This window comes from Lithobates pipiens, unplaced genomic scaffold (assembly GCF_037356315.1).
Source record: "Lithobates pipiens isolate NorthernLeopardFrog02 unplaced genomic scaffold, aLitPip1_a1.2 Scaffold_23, whole genome shotgun sequence".
Lineage (NCBI taxonomy): Eukaryota > Metazoa > Chordata > Amphibia > Anura > Ranidae > Lithobates > Lithobates pipiens.
In genome coordinates this window covers 143,046,833-143,069,933 of record NW_027507785.1, presented here as the reverse complement: position 1 = coordinate 143,069,933, position 23,101 = coordinate 143,046,833, and the positions used below count along the sequence as shown (strand labels likewise).

Sequence of the window (23,101 nt, the reverse complement as noted above, 5' to 3'; positions counted from 1 at the left end):
GTTTTTTTTTTTCGCTTGTTTCCCAAGGTGACCATTTTAGCATCTGTCAAGAGTTTTGAGTATGTCCCGAAGCATTCGCCTAAGGCCACATCACCCTGAAAGCGCCCGATCTCAGAGGCTAAGCAGGGTCAGGGTCAGATGGGAGACCGCCAGGGTCTATGTTGTTGGCATTGACCTGTTTTTTTTCACTTGTTTCCCAAGATGACCATCTTGGCATTTGTCAAGAGGGTTGAGAGTGTCTGAATAGAACACCTATGGCCACATCACCCTGAAAGCGCACAATCTCATCTGATCTCGGGGGCCTAGCAGTGTACGGCCTGGTTAATACCTGTATGGGAGACCATCTGTGAATACCAGGTGCCGTAGGCTTCTTTTTATGTTGTTGGCGTTGACCTGTTTATTTTCGCTTGTTTTCCAAGGTGGCCATCCTGGCGTTTAACAAGAGGGTTGAGAGTGCCCAAAGAGATCACCTACGGCCCCATCACCCTGAAAGCACTCAATCTTGTCTGATCTTGGAGGCTAAACAGTGTCGGGCCTGGTAAGTACCAGAATGGGAGAACGTCTGTGTCAGGGATCCGTCCGTTCTGTGCGAGTGGATCGCCGCTCGCGCATGCGCACTCGCGTCTGCGCACTCGCATCGCGGGTCGGCGCGTGCACGCGCGCCCAAGGTACGCGCGGGTGCACGTGTGCGCGCTAGCGCGATTGGCGCCAGTGGCCCTTTTTAAAGGTACAGCTGCAGATGTTCTGTGCTGTTCGTCTGCAGCTAGTACCTGAAGCAACCTGTTATTCTGCCTGAAAGTTCACCTGATACCCGACCCGGCTTCTGTTTGACTCTGCTGCCTTCTCCTGCTCTGACCCCGGCTTGTTTGACCTTTCTCGGACTGACACCTGTTGCTGAACCTCTGCTTGTTGACTATTCTTCTGCCTCTCCCCTGCTGGTTCCTGCTTGCTGCTGGTCCTGCTTGTCCTCCTGCTCAGAGATCCTTCCGAGCCTGCTACTGCCTCTCCAGGTCCGTGGACTGTCCATCTCACAGCCAGCTTGCCAACCATCATCATCTGTCATCTGCTGCGGAGAGTTCCTGCATCTGGAAGATCTCCATCTCATCAGCGTCCGCTGCTGCATCTGGCCAGACGTTCCTACCCCGCTGTGCTCTTGTCCCTCTGTTCCCCACTTCAGAGGGACTTGAACCAGAGCCGTAAGAGAGGTCTCCTTCCACCAAGTCAGACTCACCATCCAGAGACATAACAGTACGAACAGCCATGACTGAGTCTGCGGAAGGGGCCTCCGCCATGAAGGAGATCTGCTCGCACCTTGCGGCTCTCACCCAGGCCGTGAAATCCCTTCAGGACGGGTACACCAGGTTGGAAGAGCGGGTTCAGCATCTATCTGCTTCCGGTCCAGCAGTCACAGCACCTCAGCCTCCTCCTGCTCAGCCAGCTACCCCCTCTACTGTTATGATGCTTCCACCTGAACCAAGGGTTCCCATCCCGGAGAGATTTGCAGGGGACCGTTCCAGATTTCGGGCATTCCGCAACGCCTGCCAGTTGTATTTCGCCCTTCAGCCCAGGACCTTTTCCTTGGAAGCAACTAAAGTGGGATTCGTTATTTCCCTTCTGCAAGGAGAACCCCAGTCCTGGGCCCATCACCTCCTGGAAAATGACAACTCTCTTACCCAGACCCTCTCTTCTTTCTTCGAAGGAATGGCTCAGCTCTATGACGATCCCCAACGGACTGCCACCGTGGAATCTGCATTATCTGCGCTCCAGCAAGGCCGTAGGACGGCTGAGGACTATGTTTCGGACTTCAGACGCTGGAGCGCAGACACCCAGTGGAACGAGTCGGCCCTGAGACATCAATTCCCTATGGGTCTGTCTGAGGGTCTTAAGGATGAACTGGCCCGTGTTGGTACCCCAGACTCCCTGGAAGGCCTAATTGCTTTGGCCATTCAGATTGACCGGAGACTTCGTGAGCGTATGGCCGAACGCTCCTCTCAACCCCAAAGACCAGCCTGGATGACCGCTAGAACCCCTACTCCGGAACCTTTCTTCACCCCTTCCCCTCAAGGGGGGCCTGCCAGTGTTGCTCAAACTTCTGAGGAGCCCATGCAGCTCGGACTACTGCGGCCTACCCTGTCACCTGAAGAGCGAGCCCGACGCCGGCAGATGAACTTATGTCTGTATTGTGGCGGATCCGGACATTACGTGACCAACTGCCCTGTTAAGACACGTAAGTGCCTTTCTTCTGTGTCTAACAGTTCCATAATCTTGCCTGCCAACACTTCCCATATTGCCCTTCTACTTTCATTTCAGCTTCAGGAAAGAACAGTCCACGTCAACGCTATCCTTGACTCCGGGGCCTGCGGTTGTTTTATTGACTCTGCCTTCACCGACTTGCATTCCATACCTCTTCGGAAAAAATCTCATGGACTTTCCATCTTCTTGGCTGACGGTTCTCAAATTAAATCCGGTCGAGTCACCCAGGAGACCATTCCACTACTAGCTACCACCTCCTGCCAGCACACGGAACTGCTAACACTCAATGTTATCTCTTCACCACTGTTTCCAGTGATCCTAGGCATACCGTGGCTTCAGGCACATAATCCCTCCATTGACTGGTCCTCCGGGGAAGTGAGGTTTCTATCCCCCTATTGCCTGGATCACTGCCTTCCTGGGGTTCCTGCCCAGCCCAGAATGCTCCTCTGTCTGGACCCAGACCTGGACTTGTGTCAGTCAGTTCCTGAACCCTATCACAAATTTCTGGACGTTTTCAGTAAGCGGGGGGCTGATTCCCTTCCTCCGCACCGCCCTTACGATTGCCCCATTGAGCTTCTTCCGGGAGCAGAGATTCCGTTCGGACAAGTCTTCCCCCTGTCTGAGAAAGAACAAGAAGCCCTGAAGGTCTACATTTCTGAAAACCTCAAAAAGGGGTTCATCCGCCACTCCACATCTCCTGCTGGTGCCGGAATATTCTTTGTCACGAAGAAGGATCAGACACTTCGGCCCTGTGTGGATTACCGGGAGCTGAACAGAATTACGGTTAAAAACCGTTATCCTCTACCTTTGATTCCTGAACTTTTTCAAAAGCTGAGGTCGGCTACCGTCTTCACCAAGTTGGACCTGAGGGGAGCTTATAATCTGGTCCGTATACGGGCTGGCGACGAGTGGAAAACTGCTTTCCAAACTCGTTTTGGGCACTACGAGTACCTGGTTATGCCTTTCGGGCTCTGTAACGCCCCAGCCACTTTCCAGCATCTGATAAATTATGTTTTCCGGGACTTTCTGGACATTTTCGTCATTGAATACTTAGATGACATTCTGATTTTCTCCGGATCTCTGGAACAGCATCGTGAGCACGTCGGCAGGGTGCTGCTTCGGCTCCGACAACACGGGTTATACACCAAAGCCGAAAAATGCAAGTTCGAGCAGCAGAACATTCAATTTCTTGGCCTTGAAATTTCTCCAGCAGGCATCAAAATGGACCCGCAGAAGGTTTCTGCTGTTCTTGAGTGGCCAGCTCCCACCGATAAAAAGGGGATCCAGCGCTTTGTGGGCTTTGCCAATTTTTATAGAAAATTAATTAAGGGGTTCTCGGCCATCATCTCTCCCATCACCCAGCTCACTAAGCAAAACGTACGTTTCTATTGGGGCCCTAAAGCACAGGCTGCCTTTGAGAGACTCAAGAACTTGTTTACTTCTGCTCCCATCCTCAGCCATCCGGACCCGTCTCAATCCCTTTATCTTGGAGGTCGATGCTTCTGAGGTAGCAGTGGGGGCGGTGGTTTCCCAGCGTCAAGGTAAAAATGATCTGATGCACCCCGTAGGGTTCTTTTCTCGAAAACTTTCTCCTGCGGAGAGGAACTATGAAGTGGGGGACCGAGAGTTACTAGCCATCAAGTCTGCTTTAGAGGAGTGGAGATATTTACTGGAGGGGGCGGTTCACCCCGTACTCATTTACACTGATCATAAGAACCTTGAGTACCTCCGTACCGCTAAACGCCTGAAGCCTCGGCAGGCCCGCTGGGCCCTCTTCTTCTCCCGGTTCTGCTTTCACATTATCTATCGTCCTGGTTCAAGAAATGTGAAGCCGGATGCGCTTTCTCGCATGTTTGACAGTTCCAAGGACATCGTACCCCCAGACACCATCCTTCCTGCCAACACCTTTTTGCTCGTCCAGTCAGACCTGTTGTCCCAGTTAAGAGGAGCTTCTCTCATATCCTCCTGTCCCCCAGGAATTACGTTGGTACCCAGAGAGGGGCTGCTTTGGAAAGAAAATTTAATCTTTGTTCCTGAAGACGTCCGAATGAGGATCCTGGGTTTCCTTCATGATCACCCTCTCGCAGGGCACTTTGGCTTCCGCAAAACACTAGAGCTTCTGGTGGCCAGGCATGAGGGAATTCTGCAAACAATATGTAGACTCTTGCCCCGTGTGTAGTCAAAGTAAGGTTCCCAGAAACCGGGCCTGGGGTCTGCTCAAACCCCTTCCCGCACCTGACCGACCCTGGCGGATGATTACAATGGATTTTATTGTAGAACTTCCTCCCTCTGAAAACTGTACAGCCATCTTTGTGGTTTGTGACCGCTTGTCCAAAATGGCCCATTTCCTACCGTTGAAGGAAACTCCCTCCGCATCTGAGACGGCCCACATCTTCATTAGGGAGATGATCAGACTTCACGGGGTACCCGCTAATATCGTATCAGATAGGGGGGTCCAGTTCACTTCTCGTTTTTGGAGAGCCCTATGTGAGACCTTGAAAATAGAACTGGCCTTGTCCTCCGCCTATCACCCCCAGACCAATGGGCAGACTGAGCGTACCAACCAAACCCTCGAACAGTACATTAGATGCTTTACGTCCTTTGTTCAGGACAATTGGGTTTCCCTTTTACCCCTGGCGGAATTCGCCTATAACAACGCCAGTCATGCTACCACAGGGCAGTCCCCGTTTTTTGCTAACTATGGTTTTCATCTGTCTTTTCTTCCTGATATTCTTTCAGAATCCCATGTTCCAGCAGTCCAGGCCACGTGTCCTTTCTCCATCGTAACAACCGGATCCTCCAAGAAGCCATAGCCAAGGCTCAGGCGGACAGTAAGAGGAACTTTGATCAAAAAAGAAGAGGAGAATTGGTTCTTCAAGTCGGGGATCAGGTATGGCTTTCCACTTCTAACTTGAAATTAGCTTGTCCCTCCAAGAAACTGGCACCCAAATGTTTGGGGCCATTTCCAGTTAAGAGGAGGATTAATGAAGTGTCATATGAACTGTCCTTACCTGACTCCATGAAAATACACCCAGTTTTCCATGTATCTTTGCTCAAACCTGCTGTACCTGATCCCTTTCCCGGTAGAGGAACAAGAACGCCCGAGCCTGTGTTGATTAATGGCAATGAAGAGTATGAGGTGGAGGCAATTTTGGACTTCAGGAGACGACAGGGGCAAGGTCAGTTCTTGATTAAATGGAAGGGCTATGGCCCGGAGAATAATTCATGGGAACCTGCTGTTAACCTGCATGCTGATAGATTAATCCGGGCCTTCTTTTCTGCACATCCAGAAAAGAGAGTCGCTAGGGGCATCCGGAGGTTGCCCCTTGTGGGGGGACAATGTCGGGGATCCGTCCGTTCTGTGCGAGCGGATCGCCGCTCGCGCATGCGCACTCGCATCGCGGGTCGGCGCGTGCACGCGCGCCGCCGGGCGCCCCAGGCACGCGCGTGTGCACGCCGTTCGCGTGCGCGCGCGGCGCGTGCGTGCGTGTGCGCGCTAGCGCGATTGGCGCCAGTGGCCCTTTTTAAAGGTACAGCTGCAGATGTTCTGTGCTGTTCGTCTGCAGCTAGTACCTGAAGCAACCTGTTATTCTGCCTGCTGCCTTCTCCTGCTCTGACCCCGGCTTGTTTGACCTTTCTCGGACTGACACCTGTTGCTGAACCTCTGCTTGTTGACTATTCTTCTGCCTCTCCCCTGCTGGTTCCTGCTTGCTGCTGGTCCTGCTTGTCCTCCTGCTCAGAGATCCTTCCGAGCCTGCTACTGCCTCTCCAGGTCCGTGGACTGTCCATCTCACAGCCAGCTTGCCAACCATCATCATCTGTCATCTGCTGCGGAGAGTTCCTGCATCTGGAAGATCTCCATCTCATCAGCGTCCGCTGCTGCATCTGGCCAGACGCTCCTACCCCGCTGTGCTCTTGTCCCTCTGTTCCCCACTTCAGAGGGACTTGAACCAGAGCCGTAAGAGAGGTCTCCTTCCACCAAGTCAGACTCACCATCCAGAGACATAACAGTCTGGGAATAACAGGTGTCGTAGGCTTCTTTTTATGTTGTTGGCCTTGACCTGTTATTTTTTCACTTGTTTCCCAAGGTGACCATCTTGGCGTTTGTCAAGAGGGTTGAGAGTGCCCGAAGAGATCACCTACAGCCCCATCACCCTGAAAGCGCCCAATCTCGTCTGATCTCGGAGGCTAAACAGTGTCGGGCCTGGTTAGTACCTGGATGGGAGACCTCCTGGGAATACCAGGTGCCATGGGCTTCTTTTTATGTTGTTGGCTTTGACCTGTTTTTTTCACTTGTTTCTCAAGGCGACCATCTTGGCGTTTGTCAAGAGGATTGGGTGTGTCATGAAGAGAACGCTTACGGCCACATCACCCTGAAAGCACCCAATCTCGTCTGATTTCAGAGGCTAAGCAGTGTCAGGCCTGGTTAGTACATGGATGGGAGACTGCCTGGGAAGACCAGGTGCCATAGAAGGATCTGGACTGGTTAGTGTCTTGATTGGGAGATCGCCTGGGAATACCGGATGCCGTAGGCTTCTTTTTATGTTGTTGGCTTTGACCTGTTTTTTTTAGCTTGTTTCCGAAGGTGACCATCTTGGCCTTTGTCAAGAGGCTTCAGAGTGCCCAAAGAGAGTGCCTACTGCCAAATCACCCTGAAAGAGCCCAATCTCATCTGATCTCGGAGTCTAAGCAGCGATGGGCCTGGTTAGTACCTGGATGAGAGACAGCCTGGGAATACCAGGTGCCGTAGGCTTCTCATTATGTTGCCGGCGTTGACCTGTTTTTTTTCCCTTGTTTCCCAAGGTGACCATCTTAGCATTTGTCAAGAGGGTTGAGAGTGCACAAAGAAATTGCCTATGGGCACAACACCCTGAAAGCGCCCAATCTCATCTGGTCTCAGAGGCTAAGCAGGGTTGGGCCTGGTTTCTACCTGGATGGGAGACCGCCTGGGTTTTCCAGATGCCGCAGGCTTCTTTTTATGTTGTTGGTGTTGACCTGTTTTTTTAGCTTGTTTCTTGTTTCTTGGCATTTGTCAAGAGGGTTGGGAGTGCTTAAAGAGATTGCTTACAGCCGCATCACCCTGAAAGCACCCTATCTCTTCTGATATTGGAGGCTAAGAAGGGTTGGGCCTAGTTAGTACTTGAATGGGAGACGGCCTTGGAATACCAGGTGCCGTATTCTTCTTTTTATGTTGTTGGCGTTGACCTGTTTTTTTTTCGCTTGTTTACCAGGGTGACTATCTTGGCATTTTTCAAGAGGGATGTGAGTGCCCAAAGAGATTGCCTATGGGCACATAACCCTGAAAGCGCCCGATCTCCTCTGATCTCAGAGGCTAAACAGGGTTGGGCCTTGCTAGTACCTGGATTGGAGACCACCTGGGAATACTAGGTGCTGTAGGCTTCTTTTTATGTGGTTGGCGTTGACTTGTTTTTTTTTTTTGTTTGTTTACCAAGGTGATCATCTTGGTGTTTGTCAAGAGGGTTGAGAGTTCCTGAAGAGCTCGCCTATGGCCACTTAACCCTGAAAGCACCAGATCTCGTCTGATCTCAGAGACTAAACAGGGTCGGGCCTTGTTAATACCTGGATGGGAGACCACCTGGGAATACTAAGTGCTGTAGACTTCTTCTTATGTTGTTGGTGTTGACTTGTTTTTTTTGTTTGTTTCCCAAGGTGACCATCTTGGCGTTAGTCAAGAGGGTTGAGAGTGCCTGAAGAAATCTCCTACGGCCACATCACCCTGAAAGAGCCCAATCTCATCTGATCTCAGAGGCTAAGCAGGGTTGGGACCAGTTTAGTACCTGGATGGGAGACCGCCTGGGTTTTCCAGATGCCGTAGGCTTCTTTTTATGTTGTTGCCGTTGACCTATTTTTTTCCGCTTGTTCCCAAGGTGACCATCTTGGCGTTTGTCAAGAGAGTTGAGAGTGCCAGAAGATATTGGCTACGGCCACATCACCCAGAATCTGTTCCATCTCATCTGATCTTGGAGGCTAAGCAGGGTCGGGCCTGGTTAATGCCTGGATGGGAGACCGCCTGGGAATACCAGGTGTCATAGGCTTCTTTTTTTTTTTCAAATATAATTTTTTCTCCAAACAGGGGAAGACGGTCCCCCGAGTACATAATGCAACAGAGAAATACAGAGCAAAAAGCAGCTGAACAATACTTGATACAGGTATATTTGCAACTGTGAGTCTGCCTTCCATCAATCATAATGATTCAAGGCACGGATAAAGTACTGTACCAAGATCCAGGGTCACACAAACCCCAGGTCCCTCCGGCATAATCCATCCATAGGGGGGTGTGGGGCCGTTATTACCAATTTTCCACTTTTTCCAAAAGAGAGAGGGGGTGGAGGGGGTGAGAGATAGGGGAGGAAGGCAGAAAAGAGAAGGGGTGAAAGATCAGGAAAGGAGAAGAGGGGACGAGACACGATGGCAGCCACTGTCCAAGAGGCCAATCAAGGAAAGCTCAGAGCACTAAGGTGATAGCAGGCGACATCCATCCAGCGAGAATATAAAGGTATTCCAGATGTCCCAGGTTTGTTTAAAAAATTCTTGTTTACCTTGTGATGTGAGGATCAAGTCCTCCATTTTTTTTAATGTCCTCTATTTTCCTAAGCCAGTGAGTAATGAAAGGGGGGGGGCATTTTTTCCAATAAAGAAGGATGCAGGATTTAGCCGCATTTATCACATGCCGTAAAATTTATTTTTTTGTACTTCTTAATGGGAATCTGTCAATGGTGCAAGAGAAAGAATGCAGCCTCTTCCGGGATGGAGAAGTCTGTGAATTTTTGTGTTATGCATCGGATCTCTGTTCAGAAGTCCACCAAGCTGGGGCAGGACCAAAAATGTGGAGCAATGTGCCCTCTTCTTCTCAACACCTCCAGCATATGTTCGAGGAAGAGGGGAAACATTTATGCAGCTTTGATGGTGTCAAATACCACCTGGTGAGAAGTTTAAAATTTGTCTCCTGTATCTTCGTGCACAGCGAGGTTTTGAGAGCCAAAGTGATAATGCATTGTCTCTGTGCTGGGGAAAACGAGCAATTAAGGTCTTTTTCCCAGTTGGACAGACAGGTTAAGTGTGGGTGATCTGTTTGAGAGAGAATGTGGGCCAAAGGGCCTTCACTCCTGCATAGAGTCTCAAACACCATCTGAGGGCTGGCGAAAGTTTGAGGATTGGGAATGGAATGGAGAAAATTATGTTGTTGCGCCGCTCTCCAAAAAGGCAGTTGGAAAAGCCCTGTCGCATCTGTTCGGGTTGACAAAGAAGGCCATATTCCGTCAATGACGAATTTAGACGCATGGTCTAGGTTGGAATTTCTAAGTGGGTCCCCGGTTCAAAGTTTGCATGGCCACGTATAGGGAATAGGGGGGAAGTCAAAGACGTGAGTGTGTTTTGGGTAGCGATCAGGTGACTGACTTTCAACAAAGCCCATATAGTGGGATGTGACGTCAATTCTGTGGGTAAATCCTTATAGCACCACATGGCGCTTCTTATCGGAATTCGGGAGTGAGATTGTTCTAGTTGCACCCAGAGCTTAGAAAGTTTGTTTTGATTCCAGTCCAATACACACCCCAGATGGGAGGCCAGGTAGTAGCGTTGCAAGTCAGGGAGAACCAACCCTCCCTGTTGTTTAGACAATGTCAGCTGTGACCGCTTAAATCTGGGATTTTTGTGGGCCCAGTTAAATTGAGTGAGGAGGGATTGAGCTTGCTTAAAAAACGGGACTGGAATCTGGATCGGGAGAGCTTGGGCTCTGTCTGGTCCCATTCCCGATGTCAAGGGGAGATGAGAGCACCCCATTTGCTTTGACTTGAGCTGAAGGGTGTGAGTATATCTTACTTATCCATGCCAGCATCCGTTCACTCAGACCTATATGGTGAGGGACCGAGAACATGAATGTCGATTTGACCCAATCAAAAGCCTTCTCGGCATCAGTACTCACTAAAAGACAAGGGGTCCCAAATGACTTTGCTTTATGGACCAGGGTAAGCACCTTAATGGTGTTGTCCCTATCTTCCCTTGTGGGAATAAAACCTAACTGGTCAATGTGTATAAGGGACTGCAAGTGCTGTGCCAATCGCGTGGCGAGGATTTTAGAGAATAGTTTTAGGACCCAATTTAGGAGGGAAATGGGTCTGTAGCTCCCACATAGGCCCGGGTCTTTGCCCTCCTTAGGTATCAACGAGATGTGGGCTCTAAGGGTATCCTCAGGAAAATCCCCATTCGAGCTCAGAGTATTAAATAAATTCACCAAGCGCGGGCCGAGAATAGGGAGGAAGGTCTTATAGTATTGTGCGGTATATCCGTCAGGGCCCGGAGCCTTACCCACCTTCGGAGGTCCCACGGCTGTCTGGACTTCTTCCAGTGTGATCGGGTCCTCCAAGTACTCCCGTGATTCCGATGAGAGGATTGGTAGACCAGAACCGGTTACATATCTGTCTATATTGTCCTGTCCGGACCCTGAATCGGGCAGGTTGTAGAGATCAGAGTAAAAATTTTCAAAGACTTCGGCTATTTGGCCATTCTCATCTATCAACTGTGGTATGTAAGAGGCAGATTTCAACTCCTTTACCGACCTGGCTAAGATTTTTCCGCATTTGTCCCCTGACTCCTACGTCAGTTTATGACAAAACTGGAGTGCCGCTTTCGCCTTTTAATGGTCAGTAATCTGGGTACGGAGTGTCCCCAATTCAATCTCTAAGGTCCGTGAGGGGGCATGTTTATGTTTAGCTTCCACAGAGGCAAGTTCACGAAACAGATTAGCAAGCTGTTCCTTCCGTGTTCGTTTGATGCACGCCCCGTGCTTGATAAGTACCCTGCGGAGTACTGACTTGTGAGCCTCCCAAATTATCCCCGGGTCGCAGTCCTGCATTTAGTTTTCCTGGAAATAAAGGTCCAATTCCCTGGTCACATCTGCTAAAACTTCCGGTATCTGGAGGAGGCTCTCATTAAGGTGCCAGAAAAGAGACCTAGGTGAGGGGTTCCTAGAGAGGGTGTAGGTAAAGGGCTACAGGAGCGTGGTCGGACCAAGTAATATGGCCGATGGAGGAAGAGCTCACCAAGTGCAGTTGGTCATGTGGAATCAAGAAGTAGTCTATCCTCAAGTATTATGAAAACGAAATGTGAAACTACTAAGAAGATGATATTCACATTTTTTAACACATTTTTATATATATTTTTTTATATTTTTTTTTATAATTTTTAGATATTTTATACATTCAATATGTTTTTAATACTTGAAGAGTAAATTTGAGGTATAACCACTAGATGTCGCTCTTTATATGTCATTATATACTACTGTGTATTTTGGATTTTTTTTCACCTTTAATAATAAACACCTTCATTTACAAATTGCATTTTGTGTTTACTTGTGTTGTCCTTGACTATTGTTTAAATTGGTTTGATGTTCCGAAACACTTAAGTGTGACAAACATGCAAAGGAACAGGAAATGAGGAAGGGGGCAAACACTTTTTCACACCACTGTATATATTTATTGTGAGACTTTAAGCACAACAGTGATTGCACTTTGTACTAGTACCTCTGCTTTGTAGCTTAGGACTAAGTCTCCTCGTAAGAGGGTCTCAGGGGGAGATAACAAGGACACTGGTAAGTCACCGCCTAGGTCTAGGGGTTCTAAAAATGCCTGTAGGTTACCATCCCCCCCCGTGCAAGACTGGAGTCAGCCTCACAGGATGAGTCAGTGCCCCTGTCAGGATTTGCAGCCTCTCCTAATATTTCAGCCCTGGTATACATCACTGAGGACTCCCTTAGGGCTACATTGGAGGGTTTTGAAGGGAGAATCATGAATTTTATTTCAGCTTCCCTAAAAGATAGCAGGAAAAGGGGTAGATCCCCTCCCTCTGCTGAGATTCCTCTTTCAGATGACACTTCTAACAATGAGGAGAGATCCCTATCTTAGGACAGGGATCTTGAGCAGTCGGATGAATCAGAGGAAGAGGAGAGAGTCCCCTCCTCCCAGGCGCTCAGAAAACAGGTGCAGTATTATACTGAATTGGTGCGTACCACATTCAGAATGCCTGCTGCTGAGATCGCTACGTCCTCTGTTTCTTCCCTGGGAGTCAGGAAAATCCCACAACCTGCCTTTTCCTTTCCAATTAATCCCTTAATGGATAAATTGTTGTATGAGGATTGGGGACATCCCGATAAACTGTTTGCTCCTCCTAAAAGGTTTTCTATGCTTTATCCTCTGGAGGAAATTTTCACCAAGAAATGGGGGGTCCCATCTGTCGATGCGGCTGTTTCTTGCGTGAATAGAAACCTGACCTGTCCTTTGGATAATGCTCAGGTATTTAAATATCCAACTGATAAGAACCTGGAAACATTATTAAAAGCCTCCTTTTCCATGACTGGCACTGTAGTGCAACCTACAGTCGCAGCTGTGGGGTTGTGTCAGTTCCTCAAGGAACAGGTTAAGCAGATGCTTGGCCTCCTTCCCAGTGAGGAAGTGGAGAATTATGCAGAAATACCTCAAATTCTGTGTTTCATGATTGATGCGATTTTGGATTCTGTCCAACAAGCATCTCGTTTGTCTCTCCTGTAGGTAAACATGCGAAGGCCCTATGGCTAAAGAATTGGGCAGCTGAGCTATCATGCAAGAAGCATTTGATTGGGTTCCTGTTTAAAGGGGAACGTTTGTTTGGAGAAGAATTAGACAAATTCATACAAAAAATTTCAGGGGGTAAATCTACTCTCCTTCCAGTCAAAAGGAGCAAACGTCCATCATTTAGGCGTTCTCTCTCTCCCGGAGCATCAAGCTCTAAGCAGTGGCGACGGCCTTCTCAACCCCCCTCTATAGGAAAGGCTCAAGGCCGGGCCCAGGGGCAGAAGAAATCCTGGGGGCGAAAGGATCACTTACTATCCCAGGGGGTGATAGTAGAAGTGGACTCAAAAGAACAGGGTTCAGGGTTTTACTCGAATCTCTTCACCGTTCCAAAGCCAAATGGAAGTGTCAGACCTATCCTGGATCTGAAGGATCTGAACCGTTTTTTACGCATCCGGTCCTTCTGAATACAGTCAATTCGCACTGTGGTCTCCTCCCTGCAAGGGGGAGAGTTTATGGCATCAATAGACATCAAGGATGCATATCTCCATGTGCCAATTTTTCCCGCACACCAAAAGTATCTAAGGTTCGCGGTAGAGCGGCGCCATTTTCAATTTGTGGCCTAGCCGTTTGGGCTAGCTACGGCCCCTCGAGTCTTCACAAAGATTCTGGACCCTCTCTTGGCAAACCTAAGAGCTCAGGGTATAGCCGTCATGGCTTATCTAGACGATTTGCTTCTCATAGAGAAAACAGTAGCGCTCCTGAACCACAGTGTTACCAGAACGGTAGAACAGCAGGAACGCCTAGGTTGGATTGTAAACCTAGAAAAGTCGTCCCTGCAGCCTGCTACCAGGTTGGAATACCTGGGTATGGTTATCGACACTGCTCAGGGCAAGGTGTTTCTACCAAGGCCAAAAGCCTTGGCCATTGGGGATCTGGTGCGCCTAATTCTGGGCAGAAGATCTTCCCCCATTCAGTTGTGCATGAGACTGTTAGGGAAAATGGTCGCCTCCTTCGAGGCCGTTCCATTCGCCCAGTTCCACTCAAGGCCTCTGCAAAGATGCATCCTTGCGGCTTGGAACAGGAAGCCCCAGTCCTTGGATCTTCCTATGCGTCTATCCCCAGGGACACGCAAGAGTCTCGTCTGGTGGTTACAAACTGAGAACTTGCTGAAAGGCAAAACTTTTCTTCCTATTCCATGGAAGATTATTACGACAGATGCCAGCCTGACAGGCCAGGGAGCAGTGTTGGAGGAGACATGCTCGCAGCAGAAATGGTCTGCGATCGAGAAGCTATTGCCCATAAATGTCTTGGAGATCCGGGCAGTTTATATGGCTCTCATAAACTGGTCTTTCAGACTACGGGGTCTCCCTGTTCAGGTTCAGTCCGACAATGCCACAGCAGTGGCCTATATCAATCACCAGGGCGGTACCAGGAGTCTGGTTGCGCAAAAAGAGGTGAATCGCATACTTGTCTGGGCAGAAAGGCATGTTCCATGCCTTTCTGCAGTCTTCATTCCAGGAGTGAAAAATTGGCAGGCAGATTTTCTGCGCCGCCAGCAGTTGTGCCTAGGAGAATGGGCTCTGCACCCCGACGTGTTTTGGAACTTATGTCGCAGGTGGGGTACTCCAGACGTAGATCTGTTTGCGTCCAGGTTCAACAGAAAACTGGAAAAATTTGTGTCAAGGACAAGAGATACACTCGCTCAGGGGTCGGATGCTCTGACAGTTCCCTGGGATCAGTACAATTTGATTTATGCCTTCCCCCCGTGCCTGCTTCTGTCGCGGTTCCTGGGAAGAGTCTAGAGGGAAACAAAGTCGCTTCTTTTGGTAGCCCCGGCTTGGCCCAGGCGACCGTGGTACACAGAGATCATGAAGTTGGCAGTAGGCAGGCCGTGGATCCTCCCTCTCCGGCCAGATCTGCTCTCACAGGGTCCAATTTACCATCCTGCTTTACACAGTCTGAATTTGACGGTTTGGCTGCTGAGACCCACATTCTGAGAGACCGTGGGCTTTCTACTCTGGTCAATGCCAGAAAGCCGGCCTCCAGGCTTATTTACTACAAAATCTGGAGGGCATATGTTTCCTGTTGTGAACTCAGGGAATGTCATCCTAGAAAGTATGTCATTAGCAGGATCTTGGCCTTCCTCCAGTCAGGCCTAGAAATTAATTTGGCCGTAAGCACTATCAAGGTGCAAATTTCGGCCTTGTCAGTGTTTTTTCAGAAACCACTTGCATCACATTCCCTGGTGCGGGCTTTCATCCGGGGGCTATGCGGATAAGGCTGCCAGTCAAACCTCCGGTATGCCCATGGGATCTGAATTTGGTTCTCTCAGCTTTGCAGGGGCAACCTTTTGAACCTTTGCATCAGGCTTCATTAGTTCTTTTGACTAAAAAATTGTTTTTTTTGGTAGCCATATCCACGGCTAGAAGAGTGTCAGAACTAGCAGCTCTCTCCAGTAAAGAACCGTATCTAATTATTCATAAGGACCTGGTGGTAATGCGTCCCAACAGGTCCTTTCTGCCTAAGGTGGTTTCAGGATTCCATTTGAATTAAGATGTAAGCCTACCATCCTTTTTTCCGGACCCACTGTCCGCAGAAGAAGAATCTTTGCACACTTTGAATGTGGTAAGGGCAATCAGTATCTATCTTCAGGCAACTGCTCAGATAAGGAAAACTGGTTGCTTATTTATTTTGCCGGCAGGCCCTAGGAAGGGCCAGGCGGCATCAAAATCCACTCTCTCAAGGTGGATTAGACAGATTATTTCTCAGGCCTATAGTGTTAAAGGGAAGATCCCTCCTTTTCAAGTGAGAGCGCACTCAACTAGGGCTGTAAGTGCTTCTTGGGCAGTGCATCACCAGGCCTCCCTGGCTCAGATCTGTAAGGCTGCAACTTGGTCATCAGTCCACACATTCACCAGATTCTATCAGGTGGATGTCAGAGGGCAAGAGGATATCGCCTTTGGGCGCAGTGTACTGCAGGCTGCAGTTTAGGTCCTCCGGTCCTTGGCGGTCTATATATTATGATCTGTGTCTCCCTCCCCTCAATCTGAGCATTGCTTTGGGTCATCACACTATGTAATGAAGCTCCTGTGTCCCATGATGTATGATCAAGAAAATAGGATTTTTATATACAGCTTACCTGTAAAATCCTTTTCTTGAGAGTACATCACGGGACACAGGGCTCCCACCCCTCTTGGGTTTTACGTGGTTTCCTATTGCTTTGCTACAAAACTGAGGTGCCCCCCATATGGGAGGGGTTATATAGGGGAGGAATTCTCCTTAATTGGGGGTTAACCGGTGTCCAATCACCAGAGGTGCCTATATAACCCACTATGTAATGAAGCTCCTGTGTCCCGTGATGTACTCTCAAGAAAAGGAATTTACAGGTAAGCTGTATTTAAAAATCCTATTTTTTATGTTGTTGGCGTTGACCTGTTTTTTTTCGCTTGTTTCCCAAGATGACCATCTTGGCGTTTGTCAAGAGGGTGAGAGTGCCCAAAGAAAGTGCCTACGGCCAAATCACCCTGAAAGTGCCCAATCTTGTCTGATCTCGGAGGCTAAGCATTGTCGGGCCTGATTAGTAACTGGAAGGGAGACCGACTGGGAATACCAGGTGCCGTAGGCTTCTTTTTATGTTGTTGGCGTTGACATGTTTTTTTTTTCCGCTTGTTTCCCAAGGTGACCATCTTGGCATTTGTCAAGAAGGCTGAGAGAGCCCAAAGAAATCTCCTACGGCCACATCATCCTGAAAGCGCCCGATCTTATCTGATCTCAGAGGCTAAGCAGGGTCCGGCCTGGATAGTACCTAATTACAGGTGCCGTTGGAATCTTTTTATATTGTTGGCTTTGACCTGTTTTTTTTTCGCTTGTTTCCCAAGGTGACCATTTTAGCATCTGTCAAGAGTTTTGAGTATGTCCCGAAGCGTTCGCCTAAGGCCCCATCACCTTGAAAGCGCCCGATCTCAGAGGCTAAGCAGGGTCAGGGTCAGATGGGAGACCGCCAGGGTCTATGTTGTTGGCGTTGACCTGTTTTTTTTCACTTGTTTCCCAAGATGACCATCTTGGCATTTGTTAAGAGGGTTGAGAGTGTCTGAATAGAACACCTATGGCCACATCACCCTGAAAGCGCACAATCTCATCTGATCTCAGAGGCCTAGCAGTGTACGGCCTGGTTAATACCTGTATGGGAGACCATCTGTGAATACCAGGTGCCGTAGGCTTCTTTTTATGTTGTTGGTGTTGACCTGTTTATTTTCGCTTGTTTCCCAAGGTGATCATCTTGGCGTTTAACAAGAGGGTCGAGAGTGCCCAAAGAGATCACCTACGACCCCATCACCCTGAAAGCACCCGATCTTGTCTGATCTCGGAGGCTAAGCCGTGTCAGGCCTGGTTAATACCAGGAAGGGAGAACGCCTGGGAATAACAGGTGCCGTAGGCTTCTTTTTATGTTATTGGCCTTGACCTGTTTTTTTTTTTCACTTGTTTCCCAAGGTGACCATCTTGGCATTTGTCAAGAGGGTTGAGAGTGCCCGAAGAGATCACCTACGGCCCCATCACCCTGAAAGCGCCCAATCTTGTCTGATCTCGGAGGCTAAACAGTGTCGGGCCTGGTTAGTACCTGGATGGGAGACCGCCTGTGAATACCAGGTGCCATAGGCTTCTTTTTATGTTGTTGGCTTTGTCCTGTTTTTTTCACTTGTTTCTCAAGGCGACCAACTTGGCGTTTGTCAAGAGGGTTGGGCGTGTCTTGAAGAGAACGCTTACGGCCACATCACCCTGAAAGCACCCGATCTCATCTGATTTCAGAGGCTAAGCAGTGTCAGGCCTGGTTAGTACCTGGATGGGAGACTGCCTGGAAAGACCAGGTGCCATAGAAGGATCTGGCCTGGTTAGTGTCTTGATTGGGAGATCGCCTGGGAATGCCAGATGCCGTAGGCTTCTTTTTATGTTGTTGGCTTTGACCTGTTTTTTTTAGCTTGTTTCCCAAGGTGAGCATCTTGGCCTTTGTCAAGAGGCTTCAGAGTGCCCAAAGAGAGTGCCTACGGCCAAATCACCCTGAGAGAGCCCAATCTCATCTGATCTCGGGGGCTAAGCAGCGATGGGCCTGGTTAGTACCTGGATGGGAGACAGCCTGGGAATACCAGGTGCTGTAGGCTTCTCATTATGTTGTCGGCGTTGACCTGTTTTTTCCCCCTTTTTTCCCAAGGTGACCATCTTGGCATTTGTCAAGAGAGTTGAGAGTGCCTAAAGAGATCGCTTACAGCAGCATCACCCTGAAAGCACCCTATCTCTTCTGATCTCGGAGGCTAAGAAGGGTTGGGCCTAGTTAGTACTTGAATGTGAGACGGCCTTGGAATACCAGGTGCCGTATTCTTCCATGTATTCTTTCATGTTGTTGGAGTTAACCGTTTTTTTTTCGCTTGTTTCCCTGGGTGACTATCTTGGCATTTTTCAAGAGGGATGAGAGTGCCCAAAGAGATTGCCTATGGGCACATCACCCTGAAAGCACCCAATCTCCTCTGATCTCAGAGGCTAGAAAGGGTCGCGCTTGGTAATACCTGGATGGGAGACCGCCTGGGAATACTAGGTGCTGTAGGCTTCTTTTTATGTTGTTGGTGTTGACTTGATTTTTTGTTTGCTTCCCAAGGTAACCATTTTGGCGTTTGTCAAGAGGGTTGAGCGTGCCTGAAAAAATCTACTATGGCCGCATCACCCTGAAAGAGCCCAATCTCATTTGATCTCAGAGGCTAAGCAGGGTTGGGACCTGGTTAGTACCTGGATGGGAGACCGCCTGGGATTTCTCAATGCCATAGGCTTTTTTTTTAAGTTGTTGGCATTGACTTAGTTTTTTTTTGCTTGTTTGCCAAGGTGACCATCTTGGCATTTGTCAAGAGGGTTGAAAGTGCCTGAAGGGATTGCCTACGGGCACATCACCCTGAAAGCACCTGATCTCGTTTGATGTTGGAGGCTAAGAAGAGTCTGACCTTGTTAGTACGTGGATGGGAGACTGCCTGGGAATACCAGGTGTCGTAGGCTTCTTTTTATGTTGTTGGCGTTGACCTGTATTTTTTTAGCTTGTTTCCCAAGGTCACCATCTTGGTGTTTGTCAAGAGGGTTGAGAGTGCCTGAAGAGATTGCCCATGGCCACATCACTCTGAAAGCACCAAATCTTGTCTGATCTTGGAGGCTAAGAAGAGTCAGGCCTGGTTAGTACCTGGATGGGAGACCACCTGGGAATACCAGTTATTGTAAGCTTCTTTTTATGCTGTTGGCGTTGATTTGTTTTTTTTTTCCAGCTTGTTTCCCAAGGTGACCATCTTGGCATTTGTCAAGAGGGTTAAGAGTGCCCAAAGAGATCGCTTACAGCAGCATCACCCTGAAAGAGCCCTATCTCTTCTCATCTCTGAAGCTAAGAAGGGTTGGGCCTAGTTAGTACCTGTATGGGAGATGGCGTTGGAATACCAGGTGCCGTATTCTTCTTTTTATGTTGTTGACATTGACCTGTCTTTTTTTCGCAAGGTTGGGCCTTGCTAGTACCTGGATTAGAGACCACCTGGGAATACTAGGTGCTGTAGGCTTCTTTTTATGTTGTTGGCGTTGACTTGTTTTTGTTTTGTTTGTTTACCAAGGTGTTTGTCAAGAGGGTTGAGAGTGCCTGAAGAGCTTGCCTATGGCCACATAACCCTGAAAGCACCAGATCTCGTCTGATCTCAGAGACTAAACAGGGTCGGGCCTTGTTAATACCTGGATGGGAGACCACCTGGGAATACTAGGTGCTGTAGGAAGTCTATGTTCTTAGGTTGTTGGCGTTAACTTGTTTTTTTTTGTTTGTTTCCCAAAGTGACCATCTTGGCGTTAGTCAAGAGGGTTGAGAGTGCCTGAAGAAATCTCCTACGGCCACATCACCCTAAAGAGCCCAATCTCATCTGATCTCAGAGGCTAAGCAGGGTTGGGACCAGTTTAATCCCTGGATGGGAGACCGCCTGGGATTTCCAGATGCCGTAGGCTTCTTGTTATGTTGTTGCCGTTGACCTATTTTTTTCCACTTGTTCCCAAGGTGACCATCTTGGCATTTGTCAAGAGAGTTGAGAGTGCCTGAAGATATTGGCTATATATCCATCCAGAGGGGGGGGGGTGGGGCCATCATTCCCAATTTTCCACTTTTTCCAAAAGAGAGAGGGGGTGGAGGGGGTGAGAGATAGGGGAGGAAGGCAGAAAAGAGAAGGGGTGAAGGATCAGGAAAGGAGAAGAGGGGACGAGACACGTTGGCAGCCACTGTCCAAGGGGCCAGTCAAGGAAAGCTCAGAGCACTAAGGCGATAGCAGGCGACATCCTTCCAGCAAGAATATAAAGGTATTCCAGATGTCCCAGGTTTGTTTAAAAAATTCTTGTTTACCTTGTGATGTGAGGATCAAGTCCTCCATTTTTTTTTTTTTTTTTTACAAATATATATTTTATTAGTTTTCAACAAAGGGTCAAGGGCACGTTTAACATACAGCGGTAGCATAAAAATGGAGGTCGCAGCCTCCAAGCCGCACATCTTGACAGGATATAAAATACAATGTGTATTCCAACGGCACAAGAAAGAAAGCATAACCCGGGTCTATATACTCCCGAGGCTCAGCTCGTTGGTATATCCAAGGTCTAAACAATATAGGCCAACATAACGCTACCAGAAAAGAGTGAGAGAAGAAAGAAAGGTAAGATACGGGGGAAAAGGGGGAAAATCGGGAGAGAAAGGGGGGGGGGCGTGGAGGGACAATGGGAGGCGTGCGACGGAGATACATGTCCATGGGGTCGGCACCTCCGTATACTGCCTAGCATCTGTGTAATCACAACAGCTCAAGGCGCAAGCAGGGACTTTCCTTCATCTGAAAGTATAAACATATTCCAGAGAGACCAGGTTTTCCTATAGGTGTCCTGTCTGTGTTGTGCTGTCAGCACTAAGTCCTCCATTTTTTTCATGTCTTCTACCCTCCTCAACCACATAGCCACGGTTGGAGGACAGTCCTGTTTCCAAAGTAGGGGGATACAGGACTTGGCAGCGTTAGTCAAATGTCTCAATATAGATCTCCTATATTTTCTGGGGGGCAGGGTGGATACATGGAGTAGAAAGAACGCCGGGTCATTGGGAATCAGCAGGTCCATACATTTTTGAGACACCGTGCGTACTGCAGTCCAGAAAGGCGTCAACTTAGGGCAGGACCAAAACATATGTAGCATGGACCCCCTTTCCTCATGGCATCGCCAGCAATGTGCTGACGTGTCTGGGAAGATGGCGTGCAGGCGACTCGGTGTAAGATACCACCGTGTCATGATTTTATAGTTGGTCTCTTGAATTTTAGTGCACATCGACGTTTTAAGAGAGTGGTCAATTATATTTTGTTTCTGGACTGCAGTAAAGGTGCAATGAAGCTCTGCCTCCCACTTGTCCAAGCACACCAGGCTCGGTGGGTGGGTTGGTGTATTCAGTGTCGAGTACACTTTAGAGAGGACCCGAGAAATTGGTTCCGTGCCCGTGAGGAATTCCTCGTATGAGGTCAGCGGTCGTGTGTAAGACTGGGGATTCGGGATGCTTTGAAGGAAATGGTGTATCTGTACTGCGTCCCAGAAGGAGAGCTGGAATGAGCCCGCGGGGTCAGTCAGCTCCGTTAACAAAGGCCACCTACCTTGCTGCACAAATCGTGCAGCCGTAACACAGTCTGAATCCCTCAGCGCCCTAAAGCGTGTAAGTGAATTCCCAGGGGGGAACCGGTGATTACCCAGAATCGGGGTCAATGGAGATGTTTTGGTAGTCAGGGAGGTCTGCAGTGTCGCCTGAAGACATTGCATCAGGGTGTTCCCTATCAAAGGATGCGATTTTATCTCCGGGGGGAGGGAGCCACCACACCATAGTGCAGATCGTAGGGGAATGTTTACCTGCTGTTGTTCTATCTGTACCCACAATTTCAATTCTTGATGTCGTCCCCAGTCCACGACTCTGCCTAAGTGTATTGCTTGGTAGTATCTCCTAACATCGGGGAGCGCCAGTCCCCCATAATGTTTTGGAGCAGAAAGTTGGGCACGCCGTATGCATGGCCTCTTGTATGCCCAGACAAATTGGACAAACAGAGACTGCACCCGTTTAAAATATATGGGAGGTATTCTGATCGGGAGAGCCTGAAAGAGGTACAACAGTTTGGGCAATACACTCATTTTCAGTAGATTGCATCTCCCAAACCATGAGTGCAGCCCCTTATGCCATGTGTCTAGCAGTGTCCTGATCAACAATGGGGGAAAGTTATAGTCATAGATGCGAGACAAGTCAGTTGGGATTTTCGTGCCCAGGTAAGTCAAGGCAGAGGACGTCCATCTAAATCGGAAGGAGGATTGTAGCACCGAGAGGGTGCGTGCCGGAATAGATATTCCCATCGCTTCAGATTTAATAAAGTTAATCTTAAGGTTAGAGAGTTTCCCGTATGTCTCGAATGCACTCAGGAGGTTCGGTAAGGAAATAATCGGGTTAGTGATGGAGAAGAGCATATCATCTGCATAGGCTGACAGCTTACATTGCAGTCGACCAATTGCCACCCCTTGTATATCAGGGTTCATTCTGATCTTGGCTAAAAACGGTTCCAAGGACAGAGCGAAAAGGAGGGGGGACAATGGGCAGCCCTGTCTCGTGCCATTGGTGATCTTAAAAGGTTCTGAAAGTATACCGTCCTCCATTTTTTTTAATGTCCTCTATTTTCCTAAGCCAGTGAGTAATGAAAGGGGGGGAACATATTTTCCAATAGAGAGGGATGCAGGATTTTGACGCATTTATCACATGTCGTAAAATTGATTTTTTGTACTTCTTAATGGGAATCTGTGAATGGTGCAAGAGAAAGAATGCAGCCTTTTCCGGGATGGAGAAGTCTGTGAATTTTTGTGTTATGCATCGGATCTCTGTCCAGAAGTCCACCAAGCTGGGGCAGGACCAAAAAATGTGGAGCAACGTGCCCTCTTCTTCTCCACACCTCCAGCATATGTTCGAGGAAGAGGGGAATTATTTATGCAGCTTTGATGGTGTCAAATACCACCTGGTGAGAAGTTTAAAATTTGTCTCCTGTATCTTCGTGCACAGCGAGGTTTTGAGAGCCAAAGTGATAATGCGTTGTCTCTGTGCTGGGGAAAACGAGCAATTAAGGTCCTTTTCCCAGTTGGACAGACAGGTTAAGTGTGGGTGATCTGTTTGAGAGAGAATGTGGACCAAAGGGACTTCGCTCCTGCCTAGAGTCTCAAACTCCGTCTGAGGGCGG

The 23,101-nt window shown here is 48.7% G+C and overlaps 9 pseudogenes; all 9 read left to right on the top strand.

The window, feature by feature from the left end:
* The first annotated feature begins 6,390 nt into the window (after positions 1 to 6,390).
* Positions 6,391 to 6,509, top strand: LOC143928785 (5S ribosomal RNA; annotated as a pseudogene).
* A 378-nt stretch (positions 6,510 to 6,887) lies between these two features.
* Positions 6,888 to 7,006, top strand: LOC143928810 (5S ribosomal RNA; annotated as a pseudogene).
* Positions 7,007 to 7,534: 528 nt separating this feature from the next.
* LOC143928925 (5S ribosomal RNA) lies at positions 7,535 to 7,653 on the top strand (annotated as a pseudogene).
* Positions 7,654 to 7,755: 102 nt separating this feature from the next.
* Positions 7,756 to 7,874, top strand: LOC143928424 (5S ribosomal RNA; annotated as a pseudogene).
* Positions 7,875 to 16,327: 8,453 nt separating this feature from the next.
* LOC143928912 (5S ribosomal RNA) lies at positions 16,328 to 16,446 on the top strand (annotated as a pseudogene).
* A 915-nt stretch (positions 16,447 to 17,361) lies between these two features.
* On the top strand, positions 17,362 to 17,480 carry LOC143928828 (5S ribosomal RNA; annotated as a pseudogene).
* Positions 17,481 to 17,579: 99 nt separating this feature from the next.
* Positions 17,580 to 17,698, top strand: LOC143929092 (5S ribosomal RNA; annotated as a pseudogene).
* Positions 17,699 to 17,858: 160 nt separating this feature from the next.
* Positions 17,859 to 17,977, top strand: LOC143928759 (5S ribosomal RNA; annotated as a pseudogene).
* A 1,510-nt stretch (positions 17,978 to 19,487) lies between these two features.
* Positions 19,488 to 19,606, top strand: LOC143928851 (5S ribosomal RNA; annotated as a pseudogene).
* Positions 19,607 to 23,101: the final 3,495 nt, after the last annotated feature.